The 25,678-nt window shown below is 34.4% G+C and overlaps 1 protein-coding gene across 8 annotated transcripts in view; it reads left to right on the forward strand.

Annotated features, from left to right (window-relative positions):
- The window catches only part of LOC105489997 (N-acetylated alpha-linked acidic dipeptidase like 2), a 1,462,458-nt gene that overhangs the window by 270,666 nt on the left and 1,166,114 nt on the right, over nt 1-25,678 (forward strand). The window contains exon 1 of one of the 8 annotated variants that reach the window (XM_011755185.3): nt 20,800-22,461. The exons of the other annotated variants lie outside the window; for them this stretch is intronic. The gene's annotated coding sequence lies outside the window, so the exon portion shown is untranslated. Of the gene's footprint in view, nt 1-20,799; nt 22,462-25,678 lie in introns of those variants that run through there. 8 annotated transcript variants of the gene reach the window in all.

Below are 25,678 nucleotides of genomic sequence, written 5' to 3' on the forward strand. Positions count from 1 at the left end.
GCTTGGAGCCAGTAGACTTGGGGGGCATATGACATAGTGAGACACTAGCTGGGGTGGCCAAGAGAGTGCTTGCACTAACTCACCCCCAACCCAAGGCAGCATAGCCCACAGCTCTGAGAAAGGCACCTTCCCTCTGCCTGCAGATGAGAGGGAAGAGTAAAGAAGACTTGGTCTTGCAACTTGAATAGTAGCTCAGTCACAAAAGGATAGGACTCCGATCAGAAACCTGATACCCCCATTCCAGGCCCTAGATCCTGGACAACATTTCTGGACACACACTGGGCCAGAAGGGTACCTGCTATCTTAAAGGGAAGAACCCAGTTCTGACAGCATTCATCATTTGCTGACTAAATACTCTCCATGATCCCTAAGTGAGACTCTGAGAAATGCTGGCTTCAGGTGTGACCTAGCACTTTTCCAGTGTTGGTGGCTACAGGGAGAGACTTTAGAAAAGCAGAGGGAAATGTGAATAGGACTTTGTCTTACAGCTTAGATATCAGCTTGGCCACAGTGGAGTAGAAAACTAGTGGACTCGTTGGGTCCCCGATCCCAGGCCTTGGCTCTTTGATTGCATTTCTGGACCTGCCGTGAGCCAGAGGTGGGACCAACTGCCCTGAAGGCAGTGCCCCAGGCCTAGCAGCATTCACTACAAGCTAACTGAAGAGCTCTTGTACCCTGTGTGAACATCAGTGGTAGCCAGGCAGTACTCACCACACACCTGTAGCAGTGGTGGCCATGGGGAGAGTGCTTGTACCAACTCACCCCCAGACAAAGGCAACACAGCCCACAGTTCTGGGAGAGACACCTTCCTTCTGCCTGGAGAGAAGAGGGACGAATGAAGAGGACTTTGTCTTGCAACTTGGATACCAGCTCAGTCACAAAAGAGAAAAGTGTGGGAAGGACTTTGCCTTGTGGCTTGGGGGGTAGCTCAGCTGCAGTAGATAGAGCATTAGGGAGTTTCTTGAGGTTTCCAACAACTGGCCATGCTTCTGGATAGCATCTCTGCACTCATGTAGGCTGTAGGGAATTTGACACAATGAAGAGAAGGACACAAGCCTAGCTGGCTTTGCCATCTGCTGATTATAGAGCCCTAGGTCTTTGAAAGAACTTAGGTGATAGCCAGGCAGTGGTTATCACAGGCCTTGGTGAAACCCAATAACACGCTAACTTCAGATCTGACCCAGTGCAGTCCCAGTTGTGGTGGCCACAGGTTGCTTGTTTCACCCCTCCCCCAGCTTCAGGCATCTCAGCACAGAGAGACTGTTTGTTTGGGAGAAAGTGACAGAAGAAAATAAGAGTTTTTGGCAGGTAATCCAGGGTATTCTTCTGCAATTTATCCAAGACCACCAAGGTAGTACTATAAGTCTGCAAGAGCTACAGCATTACTAGGCTTGTGGTGGCCCCTAATGCAGATCTGATGGCAGTGACCAAAAACTTAGAATACAGTACTCAAGACCCTTAGAATATCTGGAAAGCCTTCCCAAAAAGGATGGGTACAACCAAGTCCAGACTGTGAAGACTATAATATTAATGAATACCTTACTGTTTGATGCCTGGACACTAATGGACATCCACAAGCCTCTAGACCGTCTGAAAACATGACTTCACCCAAAGAATGATTTAAGGCACCAGGAACTAATTTGGGAGAGACAGAGATATGTGACTTTTCAGACAAAGAATTCAAAATATCTGTTTTGAGGAAACTCAAAGACATTTAAGATAACACAGAGAAGAAAATCAGTATCCTATCAAATACACTTAACAAAGAGATTGAAATAATTTAAAAGAAGCAAGCAGAAATTTTTCAGTTGAAAAATGCAGTTGACATACCGAATAATGCATATAGCATAACTGATCCAGCAAAAGGAAGAATTAGTGAGTTTGAAGACAAGCTATTTGAAAATATAAAGTCAGAGGAGACAAAGGAAAAAACAAAAAAACAATGAAGTGTGCCTACAGGATCTAGAAAGTAGTCTCAAAAGGGCAAATCTAAGAGTTACTGGCCTTAAAGAGGAGATAGAGAGAGAGGGGGGTAAAAAGTTTATTCAAAGTAGTAAAAACAGCAAAATTCCCAGACCTAGGGAAATATATCAGTACTCAAGTATGAAAGATTATAGAATACCAAGCAGATTTCACTCAAAGAAAACTACTTCAAGACATTTACTAATCAAATATTCAAAGGTCATAGATAAAGGATCCTAAAAGCAGCAAGACGAGAGAAAGAAGTATCATACAACGGCGCTCCAAAATGTCTGGCAGCAGACTTTTCAGTAGAAACTTCACAGGCCAGGAGAGAGTGCTGAAGTAAATAAAACTTTTACCTAAATAGTATATACAGTAAAAATATTCTTTAAAGGTGAAGAACTAAAGACTTTTCCAGACAAGCAAATGCTAAGGGATTTTATCAACACCAGACCTGTCCTATAAGAAATGCTAAAGGGAGTTCTCCAATTCAAAAGAAAAGGACAATAATGAACATTCAGAAGGCATTTGAAGGTACAGAACTCATGGGTAAATACTAGTAAGTACACAAAAAAGCACAGAGTTATAATGCTGTAATTGTGGCATGTAAACTACTCATATTTTAAGTAGGAAAACTAAATGACAAACCAATCAATAATAGTAACTACAACAAGTTTTCAAGACGTAGACTGTAATATAATAAGATACAAATAGGTTAAAAAGTTAACAAGTAGAGGGATGAAGTTAAAGTGTAGAGTTTTTATTAGCTTTCTCTGCTTTTTTTTTTGTTAGTTTGCTTGTTTATGCAATTAGTTTTAAGTTGCCAGTTTAAATAATGGATTATAATATTTGCAAACCTCATGGTAACCTCAAACCAAAAAACATACAACTGATATACAAAACATAAAAAAGCAAGAAATTAAAACGTATCACCAGAGAAAATTACATTGACTAAAGGTACACAGGAAAGAATGAAAGAATGAAGAGAAGACCACAAAAAAACCAAAAAACAAATAACAAAATGACAAGGATAAGTCCTTACTTATTAATAAGAACATTGAATGCAAATGGACTAAATTCTCCAATGAAAAGACACAGAGTGGCGGATTGGATTAAAAGAAACAAAACAAAACAAAACACCAAGACCCAATTATCTGTTGACTACAAAAGAACACACACTTCACCTATAAAGACACACATAGACTGAAAACAAAGGGATGGAAGAAAATATTCCATGCAAATGGAAACCTAAAAAGAGGAGGAATAGCTATACTTGTATCAGACAAAATGAATTTAGAGACAAAATCTCTAAAAAGAGACAAAGTAGATTATTATATAATCATAAAAGGGTCAATTCAGCAAGAGGATATAGCAATTGAAAATATATATGCACTCAACACTGGAACACTCAGATATATAAAGCAAATATTATTAGAGCTAAAGAGAGAAATTCCAATATAATAATAGCTGGAGACTTCAACATCCCATTTTCAGCATTGGACAGATCTTCCAGACAGAAAATTGACAAAGAAACATCAGACTTAACCTGTACTATCAAATGGACTAATCCGTATTTTCAGAACATTTTATCTAACGGCTGTAGAGTAATCATTTTTCTGATCTGTACATGGATCATTCTCAAGGATAAACCATATGTTAGGGCAGAAAAGTTTCAAAAATTAAAAAAAATTATATCACACATCTTCTCTGACCACAACAGAATAAAACTAGATATCAATAACAAGAGGTGTTCTGGAAACTATACAAACACATGAAAATTAAACAATATGCTCCTGAATGACCAGTTGGTCGATGAAGAAATTAGGAAGGAAATTGAAAAATTTCTTGAAAGAAGTGATAAGGGAAGCACCGCATACCATAACCTATGAGGTACAGCAAAACCATTATTACGAGAGAAATGTATATCTATAAGATCCTATATTGAAAAAGTAGAAAACTTCAGATCAACAACCTAATGATGCATCTGAGAGAACTAGAAAACCAATAGCAAACAAAACACAAATTTGGTAGAAGAAAAGATACAAATATCAGAGAAGAAAAAAAGTGAAATTAAAATGAAGAAAACAACATAAAAAAAATGAAAGAAAACGTGGTTTTTTGGAAAAGATAAAATTGACATTTAGCCAGACTAAGAATAAAAGAGGGAAAACTCAAGTAAATAAAAGTGATGAAAAAGGGGACATTAAAGCTGATATTGCAGAAATTCAAAGTATCATTAGAGGCTACTATGATCAACTATTAACATTTACCAATAACCTGGAAAACCTAGAAGAAATGGTTAAATTTCTAGACATATACAATCTACCAAGACTTAACCATGAAGAAATATAAAACCTGAGCAGACCACTAACAAGTAATGAGATTGAAGTTGTAATATGAAGTTTCCCAGCAAATAAAAGCCGAGGACCTGATTGCTTCGCTGCTGAATTTTACCAAACATTTGAAGAACTAATACCAATCCTTCTCAAATCCTTCTCAAACTCTTCTAAAAAAAAAATGGAGGAGGAGGGAGTACTTCCAAACTGATTCTATGAGGCAAGTATTACCCTGATATCAAAACCAGACAAAGACAAATAAAACAAAGAAAGCCACAGGCGTATGTCACTGATGAATATTGATGCCAAAATCCTCAAGAAAACACTAGCAAACCAAATTCAACAACATGTTAAAAAGATCATTCATCATGACCAAGTGGGATTTATCTGAGGGATGCAAGTATGGTTCAGCATACACAAGTCACTCATTGTGATATATCATGCCAATAGAATGAAGGACAAAATTCATAAGATCATTTTGATGTTGAAAGAGCATGTTATAGAATTTAACATCACATGATGATGCAAACGTTCAACAAACTGGGTATAAAGGGAATATACCTCAACAAAATAAAAGCCATATTCAACAGACCCACAGCTAGTATCCTATTGAATGGGAAGAAACTGCAAGCCTTTCCCTAAATCTGGAACAAAACAAGGATGCCTCCTTTACTACTGTTACTTAACGTTGTACTGAAAGTCCTAGCTAGAGCAATCAGACGAGAAAGAAAGAAAATGCTTCCAGACTGGAGAGGAAAAAGTCAAATTATCCTTGTTTGCAGATAATATTACATTTAGAAAAACCTAAGGACTCTACCAAAAAATTGTTAGAAATGATAAGCAAATTTAGTAAAGTTGCAGAATACAAAATCAATGTACTAAAATGAATAGCATTTCTATATGCCAACAGCAAACAACTTGAAAAAAAATCATGAAGGTAGTTCAATTTACAATAGCTAAAAATAAAATTAAGTGCCTAGGAATAAAATTAAGTAAATAAGTAAACGGGTCCGGCATGGTGGCTCACGCCTGTAATACCAGTACTTTGGGAGACCGAGGCAGGCAGATCACGAGGTCAAGAGATCAAGACCATCCTGGCCAACATGGTCAAACCCAGTCTCTACTGAAAATACAAAAAAAAATTAGCTGGGTATGGTGGTGTGCCTGTAGTCCCAGCTACTCTGGAGGCGGAGGTAGGAGAATGGCTTGAACCCAGGAGGTGGAGGTTGCAGTGAGCTGTGATAGCGCCACTGCACTCCTGGTGACAGAGCCAGACTCCATCTCAAAAAATAAAATAAAAAGTAAACAATCTTTACAACAAATCTGTAAAACACTAATGAAAAATATTGAAGAGGACACAAAAATGATAAGAGACTCCATATTCATGGATTGGAAATATCAATATTGTTAAAATGTCCAAAGTACCCAAAACAATCTACAGATTCAATGTAATCACTATCAAAATATCAATAACATTCTTCACAGAAATAGAAAAAATAATTCTAAAATTTATATGGCACCACAAAAGTTCCCGATAGCCAAAACTGCTCTGAGCAAAAAGAACAAAACTGAAGGAATCACATTACCTGACTTCATATTATACTACAGAGCTAGAGTAACCAAAATAGCATGCTACTGGCATAAAAACAGACACATAGACCAGTGGAACAGAATAGAGAATCCAGAAACAAAATCATTAGGCTACAGTGAAAGTGAACTCATTTCCGACAAAGGTGCCAAGAACATACACTGGGGGAAAGGACAGTCTGTTCAGTAAATGGTGCTGGGAAACCTAGACATCCATATGAAGAAGAATGAAACTCTTACCTCTGTCTCTCACAATACACAAAGATCAAATAAAATGGGTTAAAGACTGAAATCTAAGACATCAAAGTAAGAAACTAGTAAAAGAAGAAACATTAGTGTAACTCTTCAGGACATTGGAGTGGGCAAAAATTTCTTAAGTAATATCCCACAAGCACAGGAGACCAAAGCAAAAATGGACAAATGAGATCACATCAAGTTCAAAAGCTTTTGCTAGCAAAGGAAACAATCACTAAAGTGAAGAGACAACCCATAGAATCAGAGAAAATATTTGCAAACTATCCATCTGACAGTGGGTTAAAACCAGAATGTATAAGGAGTTCAAACAACTGTATAGGAAAAAAATATATAATTATCCAATTGAAAGTGAGCAAAAGTTCTGAATATTCCTTTCTCAAAAGAAAGCATACGAATGGCAAACAAGTATATGAAATGGTGTTCAACATCATTGATATCAAAGAAGTGCAAACCAAAACTGCAATGAGATATCATCTCACCCAAGTTAAAATGAATTTACTCAAACCACAGGCAGTAACAAACCCTGGTGAGGATGTAGAGAAAGGGGAACCCTCCTGTACTGATGGTGGGAATGTAAATTAGTACAACAAGTATGGAGAACAGTTTGGAAGTTCTTCAAAAAAAGGAAATAGAGCTACCACATGATGTGGCAATCTCACTCCTAGGTATATGCCCAAAAGAAAGGAAATAAGTATATGGAAGAGATATATCCACTTTCATGTTTATTGCAGTACTATTCACAATAGCCAAGATTTGGAAGTAACGTAAGTGTCTAGAAACAGAGGGATAGATAAAGAAAAGTTGGTACATAGGCACAATATATATGCACTGTACAGCCATTTGAATCTGTCATTTGCAAAAACATTAATAGAATGAGAGGTAATGATGTTACATAAAATAAGCTAGGCACAGAAATATAAACTTTGCATGTTCTCACTTATTTGTGGGAGCTAACAATTAAAAAAATTGAACTCAGAGAGAGAGAGAGACAGTAGAATGATAGTTATCAGAGACTGGCAAGAGTATTGAGGGGCAGAGGGGATGTGGGGATGGTTAATGGGTGCAAGAAATAGGTAGAATGAGTAAGATCTAGTTTTTGATAGCACAAAAGTGTGACTATACCAAACAATAATTTATTTCACATTTAAAGATAACTAAAAGGTAAGGAACTGGATTGGTTGTAACATAAAGGATATATCTTGAGATGATAGATAGCCCATTTACCCTGATGTGATTATTATAGATTGCATGCCTGTACCAAAATATCTGATGTACCCCATAAATATATACAACTACTTTGTACTTACAGTAATTAAAAATAAAACATTTTACTTTAAAATAGAAAATAATATGATGATGTTACATCAATTTTAGTCATTAGATCAAAAGAAAGGATGAAAGGATATGATAAATTGTGGAAATAAGCCATTCTTTCATTTAAGAAGTATTTTTGGCCGGGTGCAGTGGCTCATGCCTGTAATCCCAGCACTTTAGGAGGCCAAGGAGGGTGGATCACCTGAGGTTGAGAGTTCGAGACTAACCTGGCAAACATGGAGAAACCCTACATCTACTAAAAATACAAAATTAGCTGGGCGTGGTGGCGCATGCGTGTAATCCCAGCTACTTGAAAGGATGAGGCAGGAGAATCGCTTGAACCTAGGAGATGGAGGTTGCAGTGAGCCGAGATTGCACCATTGCACTCCAGCCTGGGCAACAAGAGCAAAACAACTTCTCAGAAAAAAAAAAAAAAAAAAAAAAAAAAAAATATATATATATATATATATATATATATATATATAGAGAGAGAGAGAGAGAGAGAGAGAGAGAGAGAGAGAATCCAGAAACAAAATCATTAGGCTACAGTGAAAGTGAACTCATTTCCGACAAAGGTGCCAAGAACATACACTGGGGGAAAGGACAGTCTGTTCAGTAAATGGTGCTGGGATATATATATATATATGTATTTTCTTTCATAGAAGTGGATTTTTAGTGGAGATACAAATATCAGTTGGGTAACCACATGCAAAATATAGGGGAAGGAGAGGTTCCCCATAAGCCAAAGGATAGGTAGAACTTAACTGAGAAAAGGCAGGTATAGTTCAAGTGAAGGAAAAAAATTTCAAATGCTGTGGCAAAAAGTAGCAGAGTATGTAGGGGCTCCTGAGGCACTGAGGGAATTAAGATTGAATAGGTCATGAGAGATGGGAGGGAAGCAAGGAAAGATGAGAGGAAAGTAGGGGCCAGACCATCTTGCAGAAAATTTATAGCATGACTCAAGGTGAACCAATGCCTGTGACAAAAGGCTAAATGACTATTGAATTCTTTTTCCTTGGCAAAAATATTTGATCATAATCATTCATTATTTGGGGTTTGTGTATATATGTGGCACACACACACAGAGCACACACATACATATATGCTCATACACACATTCACTCACATTGCTATATATAAAAAATTAAAAACCTTTAAAAACTGCTAATGATTAAGAAGGGCGTAATTATTTTATGAGGTATAAATTTAAATGTCCTATAATTCATTCATAGATTTCTCTTAGAAGCATAAGAATTTTAGGTAACCAGTTCATGATTTACCCAAACCTCACTTTTTATATTAAAATGTAACCAGCTCTTCATGGTATCAACAATATGATTATACTGTGGGTATCATGGTAGAATATTCAATTAATTTCTCTTATTTGAAAATTGACTAATTTAAATTTTAAGTAGTGTCCATGTTAATTTTTATAGACCATAAGGAAATGTTGGACAGCTCATCAACTTGCATTTGAATAAGGTCTTTTGTTACTGAACACAAGAATTTCATGCTTGTTAGAAGTAGGACTCACCAGAGTTTGGAGCTTCAGAATGCTTTTCATTTATCACGTAATGATTACTCAGTTCCTTTTTAAAATAGTTCCTCCATGTTCTTCTTCTTTTTATTATTAGAAGTAGCCTATTTTTAGGCTATTTCAGTTCTAAAACTGAAGACAATTATTTCATAATTGAGTGTACTCCTGTTTGAGACCGTATACCATTTAATTCTCTCAGAATCAGTTTATTGATTTTGTTCTGGAAAAAAATTAAAAGCACCACTAATAATCCCAATACCAGATAATGCTATGTATATATATATATATATATACACACACACACACACACACACACACAAAGTTTAAATATCTATTCATGTAGTTCAATTTCACAATGTCAAGGAGAAAGGACAGTTAATAGGATGATAAGTATGTGTGGTGATACTGAAGCAGATTTAACTAACGTATTCATTATATTTACAAATGTTGATCATATTATTTGTTTGCTTTATAATGTGAACACATGAGACATCATTTTCTATTTTAAAATCTGTATTTTATTATTGTAAAAATAAGTATTAAAAAACAAATATTGAATTTCAATTATTTTATATGTTTGATTTGTTCTAGTATGCCTACTTGGTGTCAGGCTCAAAAAGAAGCCCAGTGTCCATTTAAATAAAAAATCAAGATAAATTGAAATTGTACCACAGATGAGAAAGGCAAAATTAAACCTATTACAACCACTCTTCTTTTGTAGTTTTAGTATGCTTTATTTCAAAACTGTATATAATTAAAATATCAGAATAATTTAAGAAGAAATAAACCTAATTTAAAAACTATGAAAAGTACCAAATACTACAAAAACTTTAGTTCACCAATATAGTTATTCTAGATAGATAGATTGTTTGATTTTAGGAAGATTAAGAAAGTAATAGAACTTCTGGTGTTTGTGTGTGTGTGTGTATTTGTGTTTGTGTATATAATTAAATGTATATGTGTTTGTAACTATTGGGAATTTCTGGAACCTTGCCCTGCAACATATAAAGAGGAGAATGAGAAGAAAATAAATAACTTTTACAAAAGAAAATGTTAGTTCAACTTGATAATTTTTCATCTTGCTTTAATACTATTATTCATCACACTGTGCATGCAATTTAAAGTGAAAATGAGAATATTTTTTCAGAGCTATACAGTGTATAATATGCAGGCTATTTAAAATAGTTTAGGTTTTACAGATTACATTAGGGAAAGTTTTAAAATAAACATTTATATTCATTTTATTTTTAATTTAACTTTTATTGGTTTTCCGTGCATCGCATTTAGGGAATATATAGGCTTCCATTTTTTTCTCTTATTTCCTTATTTGCAGATGACTTATTAAAAGAGGTTTGGCATTTCAGCCAATCTTTTTTTATGCTGAAATTACACACCCTCCTTATTTCCTTGTATATACTAGATTCACATTTTTCTCTCTAATAATAAAATCTTCAAAATTAAAATTGTATTAGCTATAAAATTTTAGAACCCATATACTTTATGCTCTTAGAATTTGTGGATTCAGTTGAAGTAAATAATAAACATTATCTTTACTTGATCAACAGAAATTACAGAGTAACTAAACACTACTGAATGGGTATTCAAGATTATTAAAAGAATAAGTATCCATAAACCCTTGCAAAACATGAGTTTATAAATATGTATTTTATAAGTTTAACTCATTTATTCATTGAAATTATTCCCATAGGTGTCTGTTAACCTCTTTACAAAATTGGATTTAATTTTTTTAAAGATATTTTGAGTAATTGCATGCAGTCAGAAGTAATGCAATCGACTTTCTTTAAAATACTCAAACTTTTCAGTTATTTCAGACATCCTTACTGAGATTCATGAATTTTTCCATACTTATTTAAGTAAACTATAATCAGGTTAATCAGTGTTTCATGTTTTCTAGTACCTTTTCTAGAACTAATTTGATGGTTCATGGAAGAGAAGGTATACTTTATGATTGCATTCTGTGACATATGACAGGCATTTTTTGATTAAATGTGTGGTTCCTTTAAAACTTGGAAGAGTTTTCTGATCAAAATTGTTACAAAACTGTGAATGGAAATTTAATAACATAAAGCAGTTACCTGATATGTAAGTAAGCAGTTTGGAAATGTTAGCTATTATTATAATTATCATTATAAACTACTAATATTAAAATAATATAGAAAATATAATAAACATTCAGTCACATAAGGCAGAGTAAACATGAGAGATAGTGTAAAGATTAATTAAACATATCTCATATAGTTGTTGTGAGCATTAAATGAGTTAATATACACTGAGTTCTTATAACAGTATCTGGCATATAGAAAGCAGTGTCTTTCTATTGGCTATTGTTATTATTAATAATAATATTATTTATTATTCTCAGTGAAAATTTAGAAAACTGATGGAGAAATTGCAATAAATATTTGAATAAATGAAAAGACATTTTTCCTTTCTGTGGGAAGACTATATGTTGTAGTGATTCAACTTTACAAAATAATTTATAAATTTAATGCACTTAAATAAAAATAGTAATTGTATTGTTTTAAGGGAGAGACTAGAAGAATAACTTATTATGAAAAGTCTTCCTTTAAGATAAAGAGCAATGATAAGGAAAGAATTGCCTTGGTAGATGTTAAAGTATGTTTTTGTTCTTAAACTATAAATGGTTACTAAAGATGGTATTTTGTAGGGCCAAAAAATTAATTTTGGAGTTTGAATATAACTTAGTAGCTGTTTAATTTTGGTCAAGACAATTAAATGTTATCTTCAGGATCTTCATCTGTAAATAGGTCACTACATCAGTAAAACCAAAAATTTATGTAATAGAGTTGTTACAGGAACCTTCTGATAATAGCAGATATGAGAACTCTTTATATATGGCAAGGCAATAATAGACTTGGTGTGATTATTAGCATGAATAATAAAAACAATAAGTAGAATGTTGAATTTAATTTGTATTAGCCTGTTGCCTTTGACTAGGGACCTGGGTAGCCTCGTTAACTCTAGGGGTCCCTTTGGGCTCTTGGTTCTCCCTGAAGGAGGAATGCATTTCTCTCCTGCTCTTCCTGTGCCCACATCTTGGGGAAGCAGAGGAGGGAGGAACAGTCAGCCACAGCTCTCTTCCAGGACTGTCCTCTCCTCACCAAGCTTTGATGAAGAGCATCCCCTTCCTCCTTTCCCTGGCCACTGCTGCTGCAACCAACATCCTTTCTGGGCCTGGGACCCTCTCCACAGATGGGATGTGGTCCCTGGTCATAACATAACCTGGCAGCAGTAGGAAAAACTCCCTTTGTGAAAGGGAAGCAGACTGGGCCATAAGGAAACAGTAGGACTGGCTCAAGTGCCCAAGGTTTGCTTAAGGCCTGGGAATTGGCCATGTGTTAATTTATTGAGAAGAGTGGAGTGGGTGGCTTTTTCCCCCTCCCTCTTCCCCCAACAAGAATAAAGTTTATTAAATTATCTGGTCAAATAAATAACTCTCATGAAAATAACTTTTATGGCCGGGTGTGGTGTCTCACACCTGTAATCCCAGCACTTTGGGAGGCTGAGGCAGGCGGATCACAAGGTCAGGGGATCGAGACCATCCTGGCTAACATGGTGGAACCCCGTCTCTACTAAAAATACAAAAAAAGTAACCGGGCATGGTGGCAGACACCTATAGTCCCGGCTACTGGGGAGGCTGAGGTAGGAGAATGGCATGAACCCGGGGGGCGGAACTTGCAGTGAGCAGAGATTGCGCCACTGCACTCCATCCTGGGTCACAGAGCAAGATTCCGTCTCAATAGTAACAACAACAACAGCAACAACAACAACAACAACAGCAACAGCAACAACAACTTTTATATGCACAGAGTATATGCTCACTCTGCCTAGATATTTTTCTATGCTCAAAAGCCTGGATATTTTTGTTAGTCTTTTCGCTATGCCTGGATTGCCCTTTTCTATCATCTCTGTTAACTGAAATAGCCCTCAGCCATCAAGAGCCACAAGAATACCAATTGTTCCATAAACTACTGCTTAAATCACCCTCCACCCTCTGCCTCACCTTTTATACCAGTTGGAGCAATGGCTCACTTCTGCTTGTCATGGATCATCTCCCATTTTCCTTTTCTGTTATCTCATTCAACCTCTGAATCCCTTGCCTCTTCAGAGTACTCTGGCAATCAGCAGTATGGACATCACCAGGGAGCTCTCTAGAAACGCAGAATTCCAGGCCATTCCCTAGATGAAAATCTCCAGGTGGTTTCCCTCCATATTATAGTTTGAGAAGTGCTGTTCTAATTAGTCATGAACCTCTTGAGTGTTGGGAAATGGTGAGAGGAGAGTTGCTCCATCTTATCTTGATATCCTCTACAAGGCCCACAATCTTTCAATGCTTTGCACATAGTAGGTATTCAATTGGTGTGTGTTGAATTGAATTGAGTTTTAATTTTATTATTTTGAAGTCAGAAAAATACAGTTTAGGAAAACTCAAATGTTAGGAAAGAATGTTCTAAAGTCAGAGCAAGAGTAAAGCTATTCATTATTGATGCTACTCACATCAGCTAATCAATATTTCTTGGTCATCAACTACTACTGTACCTTTTCATGAATAAAATATTTGTATAGATTCTTGATCTTGTAAAAAAAAAAAAGATCTTGAGTCTAACCTTTACCTTCAAAGAATTCATTTAGATAACTAAATCAAAATGTGGTTGCTTTGTCATCCTTGTAAATATTTAATATATGATATTAGAAGTCAGACGGAACTGTAAGGCACTGTGCATCCAAAAATGACTGGTAAATATCAAGATGTGATTTCATTAAATTATTTAAATAGATCAATTTATTATTTGTCTTGATTTTCTAGAAAATGATGAATAAAACTATAAGCAACAATTTTTTATAATTAAAGTAGGATGATCATATACTGTAAAGAATTTTATTTTCCAATGTATGATTTTTGGATAGTGATATTTTCCCTTTACATACTTAATTTGTAGGATTTTTCTGTCAAGAATTTTATCAAAATTTTAAAAGTGTTAAGTATCATTAATTAACATTTACCTGTCGATACACTGTTGTTGTGGATTAAATTAAGCATGTCTTAAATTGTAGGTGGTCTTTTTCCATTGCCTACAAAGTTGCAAGTCTGCTTCTCTCTGCTATCAGCTGATATGTGCTTAGGGAACAGAAACTAATTTAACATTAACCTAAGCAAAATGTAATTAGGAGGCTAATCTGCTGAAAAATACCCCCAGCAAATTCCATTTTTATGTAATGCCATTTTAATGGAAATGGCATTTTTATGAAGTGCGAATGACAAAGAATTGAATGATGCCTGTGAGCCTTTTATTTAATTTTGTGTGTTCTGTAATTTGCTAATAAAAGAGTAGAGTAGGAGCACTCCATTCCTATCGTTTTGGGTATGGAATAGATTTGCAAAGTAGAATTCTTAATGTAAATATTCACTTTTACTACAAATAATTTTTTAAAGTTACAATCCTATGCCCTAATTGATGCTCTAAATGGGTACTGTGTGTGTATGTGTGTGAATGTGTGGCATGACAACTGTAAGTAGAAGGACTTTGGAAATTATTTCATGTTTCTCATCACTGCCCCTTTTCATCAAGGTGGATAATTAAAATTTACTTTGCTTGTGTGACTTTCCTTTCCATGAATTTTCTGCTTTCTCAGTGCACATAAAAATTACGTTATGCTATATACCCATCTACTGAGTGTGCAATACCATTATGTCTAAATAAACAATGTATATAATTTAAAAATACTTTGTTGTTAGGCCAGGTGCAGTAACTCACACCTGTAATCCCAGCACTTTGGTAGGCTGAGGCGTGTGGATCACCAGAGATCGGAAGTTTGAGACCAGCCTGGTCAACATGATGAAACCCCTTTTCTACTAAAAATACAAAAATTAACCAGGTGTGATGACATGCACCTGTAATCCCAGATACTCGGGAGACTGAAGCAGGAGAATCGCTTGAACCCGGGAGGCAGAGGTTGCAGTGATCCGAGATTGCGCCACTGCATTCCAGCCTGGGTGGCAAAGCGAGACTCTGTCTCAAAAAAATAATTTAAAACACACACACACAAAAAAAAAAAAAAAAGAAAAAAAAAACTCTATTGCTAAAAAATGCTAACAATCATCTGAGCCTTCAGCAAGTCCTAATCTTTGTTGGTGGAGGGTCTTGGCTGAATATTGATGGCTGCTGACTAACCAGGGTCATAGTTGCTGAAGGCTAGAGTGGCTGTGGCAGTTTCTTAAAGTAAGACAACAGTAAAGTTTACCACATCAATTTACTCTTCCTTTTACAAAAGATTTCTCTGTAACATGCAATGGTGTTGGATAGCATTTTACCCACAGTAAAATTTCTTTAAATACTGGAGTCAAACCTCTGGCACCTTGCTGCTGCTTTAAAAAGTAAGTTTATGTAATATTCTAAATTTTTTCTTGTTATTTCAACACTGTTCATGACATCTTCAGGAGTAGTAGATTTCATCATGTGAAATCACTTTCTTTGCTCATTCATAAGACACAGCTCCTCATCAGTTCAAGTTTGATTATAGGATTGCGGCAATTCAGTCATATCTTCAGACCCTACTTCTAATTCGATTTCTCTTGCTACTTTTACCACATCTGCAGTTACTTCTTCCTCTGAAGTCTTGAAACACTACAAGTTATCCTTGAGGGTTGAAATCCACTTCTTCAAAACTCCTGTTAATATTGATATGTTGACCTCCTCCCATGAATGTTCCTAATGGCATCTTGAATGGTGAATATTGTACAGAAAGTTTTCAATTTTCCTCAACCAGTTCCATCAGAGAAATCAGCATCTATGGCAGCTGTACCCTTACAAAATGTATTTCTTAAATAGTGAGACTTGAGTTGACTCCTTAATCTATGCATTGCAGAATGGATTTTGAAATCAAGTAAAGGAATGCCTCTGGCTTTGCTCTTCTTGCTTATGATTGTTTTAAGTATTTGGGTTTCCATATAAATTTTGGGATCGCGCATAGTGAGCTCGGAGGAGGGAAGAGAAAGAACAAGTTATGGCTCAAGTGCATTACTCTTTGTTCTTACTGAGATTTAGACAATTTTTTTTAAATGTTTCCATTTTACTATACAAACCTAAAACAATTTCCATAAACTTTAGCTTTTTTTTTTTTTGTGATTTTTCAGTTGTTATGGTTGTGCCATTGGGATGAGAGTGTGAAGAGCTCCTCATGCTGCTATTCTGGAAGCTGTATTTTAAGTCTTTTGGCCTAGGGCCACAATGGAAATATTTCTGAGACACTAAGGGTACCACCAAAAAAGAGTGTTTGGAAACCTCTATAGAAGGACAAATTATTAAGCCCATTCATGTTTCAGAATTTACATCTTTGAAATAGATGAAGTATATCCTGACACATAAAAAATCAATAACATATTTGATTATGTGTTGTTTATATTTCATATACTTGTTAGGAGGAAGTATATAGTATATGTAAAAATGCTGTGTAAAATGCTGCAATTATTATTGTCACTTTTAAACAAGTTTTCATATTTTACTTCATTTTGTTCCTGAATTCAACTTGATAATAAAACTATTGGTATAGATGGTTCTATTTGTATGGACCCATATGAACTCATACATTTCTTGAAATTCAATATACAGAATATAAATACAAACCAGTAAAATAATAAATGATGATTTTTTTTTTTTTTTTTTTTTTTTTTTTGAGACGGAGTCTGGCTCTGTCGCCCAGGCTGGAGTGCAGTGGCCGGATCTCAGCTCACTGCAAGCTCCGCCTCCCAGGTTTACGCCATTCTCCTGCCTCAGCCTCCCGCGTAGCTGGACTATAGACGCTAGCCACCTCGCCCGGCTAGTTTTTTGTGTTTTTTTTTTTTTTTAGTAGAGACGGGGTTTCAACGTGTTAGCCAGGATGGTCTCGATCTCCTGACCTCGTGATCCGCCCATCTCGACCTCCCAAAGTGCTGGGATTACAGGCTTGAGCCACTGCACCCGGCCAATAAATGATGATTAATTCCTCTGCATCACTTTAAGTCTGTGATCAAAGTAGAAGTCTAAGTTCATGATATCTCTTGTGGATTAAGACCCAATAGCCACTATTCTTCCAGTACTACTCTTAGGACCATCAAGAATTAACATCCAATCACTATTCACCAGGATGTTCTTGGCTTTAATTATTATTGCTTAACTTTGGTTCCTTTAGAACTGAATGCCAAAGTCCATGCAGCTTGAGTGTATGAAAATCTGTTTTATGACATGGAGAGTTTACTATATTCTATTTTCTTAATTCATGTCAAACTTTCAAATGTTTTACTTGGTAGAAGTGGACTGTAGGGTGTTGCATCTTTCCTAAAACATATCTGGAAGCAACATGAAGGAATGTTTTCTTAAATGCTTTTTGGAAAATAAATTGTTCATCTTTTGGTCTTTATTTTACTACCAAGAAATTTTCCAACTCTAGTATTCAGGATCTATGACCAGAAAGCTAATATAAATTTTATTTTGTTTCTTCCTGGCAAAAATATGCCTAAAGAATTCAATTGAGAATTATGTTGAAAAGGCGTTTGTAACATATCTTTGAATTGCCTTTAAGTGTGATAAAAATAGTTATTGCAATTTAGCGAGTGGAATTGAAGAAGCAGGAAAAGGAATAAAACTGATCGTTAGTAATATGTTGGGGGGAGGAATAGGAGGCAAGGGATACAGGGAATAAACAATGGCATATAGGGAGGAAAGTTTAAAAGTTAATGTGGCATGGATAGCAATAATGACATTTGCATGGTTTATAGAGTATGTGCATATGTAGTTTGCATGCCACTCTCCCTCTCCTAGTCACAGGTCATTTTGCTGAAGAAAGAGGCACTCATATCCACTGTAACTACAATGTAAAGGGAGTTCATTATAAGGATCGTGAGGAATATCAAAGAATCCATTTACCAGAATTAACATGGGAACTGGAAAGCTGTAGTTTCTTCTCTGTGTCTTTGGGGTCAGATATTCTTTTCTACTAGTGTTTTTCTTTACACAATTCTTCCATACACCTATGCAAACTGGTTATCTTTGCAAGACCCTCAGACCCTTTCCCTTTGTAATTTCAGTCATGTGGCTTTATCTTGCACAAGTGCCAAAACTGACTCTCTTTTGCCATACATTTCCCCATCCCTTCCTCTTCATACCACATTGAGTCAGAATTAATGAACTAATTCCAAATTCCATGTAGAGAGAATAAAATTGGCTGAATTTGTATAAGCCATCTGTTCTTAGTTTAGTAACTATGGCTGAAAAAATGAAGCCCGTGTTATGTCAAACTGTTCCTAAGAGGGTAATAGGGGGACCTGATCCTCTAAGAAGAGGATAGAAATACAGATACAATAATGGATATGTATCTTTGCATATCTATTATATCATTTCTAGTAAACTCTTTGAGAGAAGAAATCATGTCTTAGTAATTTCTTTTCCTATCACCTGGAACAATTTCAAAATGAATGTTGAATTAAAAGTCTTCACTTTGAGGGCAGTTTGAATTTGTACCTCAGGGAGCATTGTTATTGAAACATGAAGAAAAATATTCTATGGCCTTCACTTTTGCTGGATGTCATCAAGGTAACTTTTGCTTTCGGGAAATTGTTAATATTCTTTGGAAAGTAGACTTCTTTGAGCAAACTTTGAAGATACTCTTTATACATGAGAATGGAGCAATACTACTACTACTACCTATCCATTTTTGTTAACTAGTATTTCCCAAAGCATTTTTAGTGTGACTTTATGCTAAATTTTACACAGAACACAAATAAATAAAATATATTTCAATAGAATGCATGTTTATAGCAGGTGTAAAAGGGTAAGTGCTGCCCATTAATATTCTTTCTTCCATCTAGCTGCCAATAAGCCCTCTCCCAAATCGTGAGGCACCTCTATAGAATTAAAAGGGCTCTAAAGTTTTAAAACCACTGCTTCTAGATTAGAAGCAAGGAATTTATTGTCTAACTTGCTTAATGTTTGAATATATTTATAATTTTAAGTATATAAGAATGTGATACAAAATATTATTAAGACAGAAAGGGATTTTATTGTCTGTTTTCTTCCCATTGCTGCCATGTCAATTAGGTACAAGATTCAAAAGCAGAAATGTATTTATTCAATAAACATTAATTGACCATTGTTTGCTACATTGTTTATTTGACATAAAGGTGTGAATAAGACAGACCTCTGTTATCATGTGTCGAGAGTCTATGTTAGAATTTTATATAATGAGAAAATTTTAATTTCATTCTACTTAATACAAAATAGGCAGCATACTTAGAACTACCAATGGCAAATGAAATAGTAGATATTTTAATATATAGAGTAAATACAGGAGTTCAGATTCTTTCATTCTTATCTTTCTCCTGAACCATAGACATAAGATCATTTTTTATATAACCAGTGATTCTTCTGCTTTCTATTGTCCTTTTGAGTCTTTCTCTCTGCCCAGTATGACACAAAACACTTAATTTCTCAACAAGGATGTCAAAATGTCTGAACATTTTAAATTTTATGTCACTAGATAAGTGTAACAGTATTGTACTGAAACTAAAAGAAATGCACATGCTTATATTAAAGAGTACATTATTGGATTGTTTGGTAGGGGGCATACAATACTGGAATATCAAAATAATTTTATAAGCAAATGAGTTTGCCTAAACCTAATGCATCTTCATAGAACTATAGACATTAAAACTGAAAAGGAACTTAGAATTTATTGTAAGCAATGCAATTTCCTACCATATGTCACTTCTTAATTTGCAATAAAATTTCAGGATTTTCAGGGTGAAAATATGCCCAATTTCATCCAATGAATCATAGCCTGCAAAAGTAACATCCCTCTAATGGGCATTTAGAAATGTTTGAGCAGATTTTGGACTGTCAAAGGGCTAAGAGATAGTATTGACATTCAGTGATCCTGGGCTATGGATGCTAAATGTCCTGGAATATACAGAATGATCCTGCATAACAAAAATTTTTCCAGGCTAAAATGCTCCTGAGATCTCCAGTAAGAAACACTGGTTTAACCCAATCCCAATAATCACACTGCCCTTTTAATCTACCTTACTTTTAAATTAGTTTGGATATGTGACCTAATTCTGCATAGTGAGGTGTAATGGGAAGTATTCTATAGGATGAGTGTGGTGGAAGGCTTCAGGACAAAATAATATCTCTTATTACTACTTATAAATTAATATTATAAAATAGACATCTATGACTTGTTATTTACTCAATTATATGCATAATATTTGGAGCTATGGTGGCTTTCTTGCATCAAGGAAGACTAAAAGCCACTGGCCAAATTTGAAGAGTAGACATATGATAGCACCTGGGTGTCTATTGATGTACATAATTCACATTTCTTGTTGAATGAGTGCTACACTTATTATGTGGGAAAAATAAACACCTTGGTTGTTTAAGTAATTATCAGTTTAATTTTCTAATACCTATGGTTAAAATCATTCTTGACTGATACTGCTATCATTTATTAATTATCTTACCTTTTTCTCACCTCCTTTATTTTACCTTTGAAAAAAAATTAGGGGTCAGGCAGGTGTAGTTGTCTAAAACAAACAAACAAAAAAAGCCCTACTTATTTAATGGCAGAGTAGAAGTACAGATATATTTTTTTCCGTTACTGATCTATTATTAAACCATGTTGTATGCATTTTTTTCTCCAGTTTCTTGAAAAATAATTGTGTATTTTGTAACTGATTTCATTTTAAATATAAATATATCTGATGAAAAATAATAAACATGCCAGTTCATGAAAAATAATATTCTGAATGTGTTTTAAAGTTTAACTCCTCAACACGGTTCATCCTTTGATTTTTGAGGGTTATAAAAATAGCCATTCTTAGCAAGTCTTGCTTAATTCTGCTTCAACAAGTGCAAAATTTAAGGCAGCTGGTTTTAAGCAGAAAAAGAACAAGGCAAATCTTCTAATCAAGTAGACCCGTACAAAAAGAAATATTGTAAAGTATAAAATATTTTAAAATGTAAAAGCATTTCTCATTTACCAGTTGTTTGGCAAATACATAATTGAACAAACTTGGAAAATATTTTGTATGGCTCTGACTTTGCAGTAAAAAATACACATAGAAAATAAAACATCTTGATGATAGCTATGCCATAATTTTACTTATTCTTAAAGAGTTTATACTTATGGAACAATCACTGCATCTTCTGGGAAGATAATAGGACAGAGAGAGAAGTTAAAATATGATATTTTCTTAGAAAGATGGTCAAAAAACAAGCACTTATATGGAGTTTTTCAACTTTGTATACAGTATAAAAGGCATAATCACTTAAACGTTTCCTATGCCTGGAAAATTCTGTTAAAAGTAAATTGTTATGCTTACAGAAGGGTAATATCCCTTAGAAGACCTAAAGGAGATAAATTTGAAGCCTTCCAATAAGTCACATTAGTTCAGATTCCTGAAAGGTTGAAGGATGCTTCTTTTTTTCATACACAATAAACAGACTTAATGACAGCAAGATGCAAGGTATGTTGAAGCTGACAAGGTAATGACACGTAATATGATTGATATAGAAAGGAAATCACATAATATTAGAACTGAGGCAGATATAAGGGATTTTTGAGTTCAGTGTTTATCATTTTTAAGTTGCTTCAGTGACTCCTTTAAATACAATGAATCATGGACCCTAGGTTTCACTTATATTTTTCTTATTAAAAATCACTCAAGTATGTAAAAACTTGAAACTAAATATACATTCCCAAAGCTTAAAGCTCTTATATACCCATAAAATAAATACCAATAAATGGCCAGATGCGGTGGCTCATGCCTATAATCCCAGCACTTTGGGAGGCCGAGGTGAGTAGATTACGAAGTCAGGAGATTGAGAACATCCTGGCCAACATGGTGAAACCCTGTCTCTACTAAAATACAAAAAAATTAGCTGGTTGTGGTGGCACGTACCTGTAGTCCCTGCTACTCGGGAGACTGAGGAAGGAGAATCGCTTGAACCCGGGAGGCAGAGGTTGCAGTGAGCCAAGATCGTGCCACTGCACTCCAGCCTGGTGACAGAGCAAGACTCTGTCTCAAAATAATAATAATAATAAATACCAATAAATATAAAACCGATAAAATTAAATGTATTGTATAATATATAATGTTATTTTCCTGGGAAGAAATAATTAATGTTGAGTTCGTACTAAAAAAATATAGTTTTGGATAGGGTTATTTAGTTAATCTAGCTGCATATTTTTTACCTGAAATAGCATTGTTTATAATCACATGTTGGTGGTAAGTTCTCATAGATTTTTTTCTGATGCTGTTTTAATTTTACCCTCATTCTTGAAAGATAATTTTACTGGTTCTGTGATTCTAGGTAGAGATACATTTCCTCTCAGGATTTTGAAGATAGTATTCTACTGTTTTCTGGCTTTCATAGTCACCATTAAGTAGTCTGCAAGGTAATTATCAAACTACAATAGATCTGTCTTTTTGATGGCTTGTAAATATTCTTTCAGATTTTCTAGTGTCCTTATTTTGCTGTAGACTCCTATTTATTTTTAAAATTTCATTTAGAATCTATTGTGCTTCATATATGTGTATATATTTATATATATGAATGTGTCTGTGTGTGTGTATATATATGTGTATATATATAAATTTATTTTCATCAGTTTTGGAAATTCAAAGCTGAATAGTTATTTAAATACTGCCCTTTCTTAAATCTCTTCTCCTGATTCCATGTAGATGAATAATAGAGCTTTACATTTGATCCTGCAAATATTTAGTACTCCATAAATTCTGCATCACATTTACTTCCTTTGTAACATTATGAGTAATTTCTTTATCATCCACTTATTTTATTCTTAATTTAGTTAAATCTAAGGTGGTGGGCCAGGCATAGTGGCTCATGCCTGTAATCCCAGCACTTTGGGAGGCCAAGGCAGGAGGATCTCAAGATCAGGAATGCAAGACCAGCCTGGCCAATATGGTGAAACCCCACCTCTACTAAAACAAAAATGAGTCAGGTATGGTGGTGCATGCCTATAGTCCCAGCTACTTGAAGGCTGAGGCAGGAGAATCACTTGAACCTAGGAGGCGGAGGTTGCAATGAGCCGAGACCACGCCATTGCATTTCAGCCTGGGCAGCAAGAGGGAAACTCTATCTCAAAAAACAAACAAACAAACAAAAAAAAAAACAAATTCTAAGGTGGTGTTTAGCCATGCATTTCTAATTTGACCAATTATATTTTATTACTCAGTTTGATATTTAATTTGATTGAATTCTTCCTGGTAATTTTTGATAATAAAATGTTACTAGTTCTTATTTATGACATTATATTTATGTAAACATAGTTCTATGTAACTACCAGTAAATTTTACTATAGAATTCCCTTGCTGGTATAAATAATTATTTTGTTGTTTCTGCCAACTTATGAGGTCTCGTTTTTGTTGTGTTTCTAAGCATTATATATGAGTTCATATGTGGTTAATTTTAATCTGTGGAAAATTTAAGGCCCTCATTTTAAGATCCTTTTTTTTTTTTTTTTTTTGGGGGGGGGAATGTTTTGTATTTTTTTCTGCTTATACTTTTGGGGAATTACTGATCTTGGGGAAACTGATTCCCCTTTTAGGGTCCCAGGTTGTTTCTGAGAAGGTCAGATTTAATTTTTTCTCTTGCATAGCCATTGCTGGAAGTGTCAGGTTCAATTCTGCCTCTTGTCTTTCCAGACTACTTACTGTGTTTGTTTACTTACTTGTTGGTTTATTTGGCTATTTGAAAGTTTCTCTTAATTATTCTGAAAGCATTGATCTGAAAAAAAAAAAATTGGTGCAAGATCTAGTTCTACTGAGGAAGTGCCTCAGGGTTATTTAATCTACCAAATGGCTGAAAGTGAAAGTTCCATAGTTTATAGATTTTTTGCCACAGATTTTTCTTTTTCTTTTCTTTTCTTTTCTTTTTCTTTTTTTTTTTTTTTGCGAAGAACTGTAAGACTATGGAAATAAATTAGTAAATCAAGTTTTAAAAATAGTACCACTTTGAAAATACATTGGTGAAAATTCAATTTACTTAATTTTATGTTACATGTGAAATATGTTGACATCTACTCATTGTAATCTTAGAGTCAATCTACTTTAATGGCAAAAATTATCATGGAAATATTCTTCCAAAGCTGGTAACCATTTAAAATCAGTGTAATGCTCTCCATGGGACAGCCATGAGAAAACAACCTACCTATTAACAACCAGGCTTGCTTACCACACAAAATATACTGTAGTACTTGACTTTTCATTTATTTAAAAAAAAATGGAAAACATATTGAATGCTTTCTGTGTTTTAGACATGTTCTCAGTTTGGAGGTTAAAAAGGTTAACAACACAAGGTTCATGGCCACATTGTAGTTACATTCCAGTGATGGAAGTCAGATAATACACAGTAAGCAAACAAATAAATAGGACAAATTTAGAAATAAGGACAATAAAGGAAATAAAATAGAGTTATATGATATAGAGTGACTTAGAAGGAGTATAACTGACTATTTGGATTGTATTATAAGTGATGGCTTCCCTGAGGAGGTAGAAATTGAGATGATGACCTCAGGGAGAGGGATTCTAACAAAGTCTCAGCGAGTGCAATGGTCCTGTTGTAAAATGGAGCTTAGCATGTTGGAGGAACAAAAGAATGCCAGTCTGACTGCAGCATGGTGATCCACTGTTAAGAGTGTTAAGACATTAAAGAAACAGTCATGAAGAGAGATTTCAAAACCTTAGTAAAAAATTTCGATATATTTTAAGTGTGGGGAAAGGACCTTAGAGAGTTTCAACAATATGAGTGATTATTTATATATTTACATTATTCATGTAATATACATTTATATGATAATTCATAATTATAAGTAATATTTAATAATTTTATAATTAAAATAATATTTCAAAACAATATAAAATTGTTTAAAATATATTTATAAATATCTTATAAATATTATATCAAATTATATCTCATATGAACCTAACACCTAGCACTGAAAGCTGTTGAACAGACGCCAGAGAAGGGAAGGGGTGTTAAGAGCTAATTAAAAATCTGAAATGATATCTCTTTATAGATCATTTTCACCAAATAATATATACAGATAAATTATTTCAAGAATTCATTAGCCTATCTTTTTGAATAGTTTTATTTAGGTAAAATTGATATACAATAAACTACACATATTTAAATTGTGCAGTTTGAGAAGTTTTGATGTGTACATTTGTGAATTCATCATTACAATGTAATGACATTCATTACCCGCAAAAATTTCTTCATGACTTATTTTAATTCCAGTTTCTCACTCACCTTTCTAATCCCAGGTTACTACTGATCTGTTAACTTTTACTATTGATTAGTTCTGTCACTATAGATGAGAATTTTATATGAATAGAATCAGTATGTACTCTTTAGTCTGGCTTCTTTTGCCCAGCATCTGTCCATGTTGTAGCAAGTTCAAGAGTTTGTTCCTTTTTTATTGTTGAGTAGTGTTCCATTGGAAGGGTATATCACCATTTGTTTATTCATTCATGTGTGGGACATTTGGATTGTTTTCAGATTTTTACAAAAAAGATGCTTTTAACATTTGTGTACAAGTCTTTGTATAGATATGTGTGTTTATTTCTCTTAAACACATAGGAATAGAATGG

This window comes from Macaca nemestrina, chromosome 2 (genome assembly GCF_043159975.1).
Source record: "Macaca nemestrina isolate mMacNem1 chromosome 2, mMacNem.hap1, whole genome shotgun sequence".
NCBI lineage: Eukaryota > Metazoa > Chordata > Mammalia > Primates > Cercopithecidae > Macaca > Macaca nemestrina.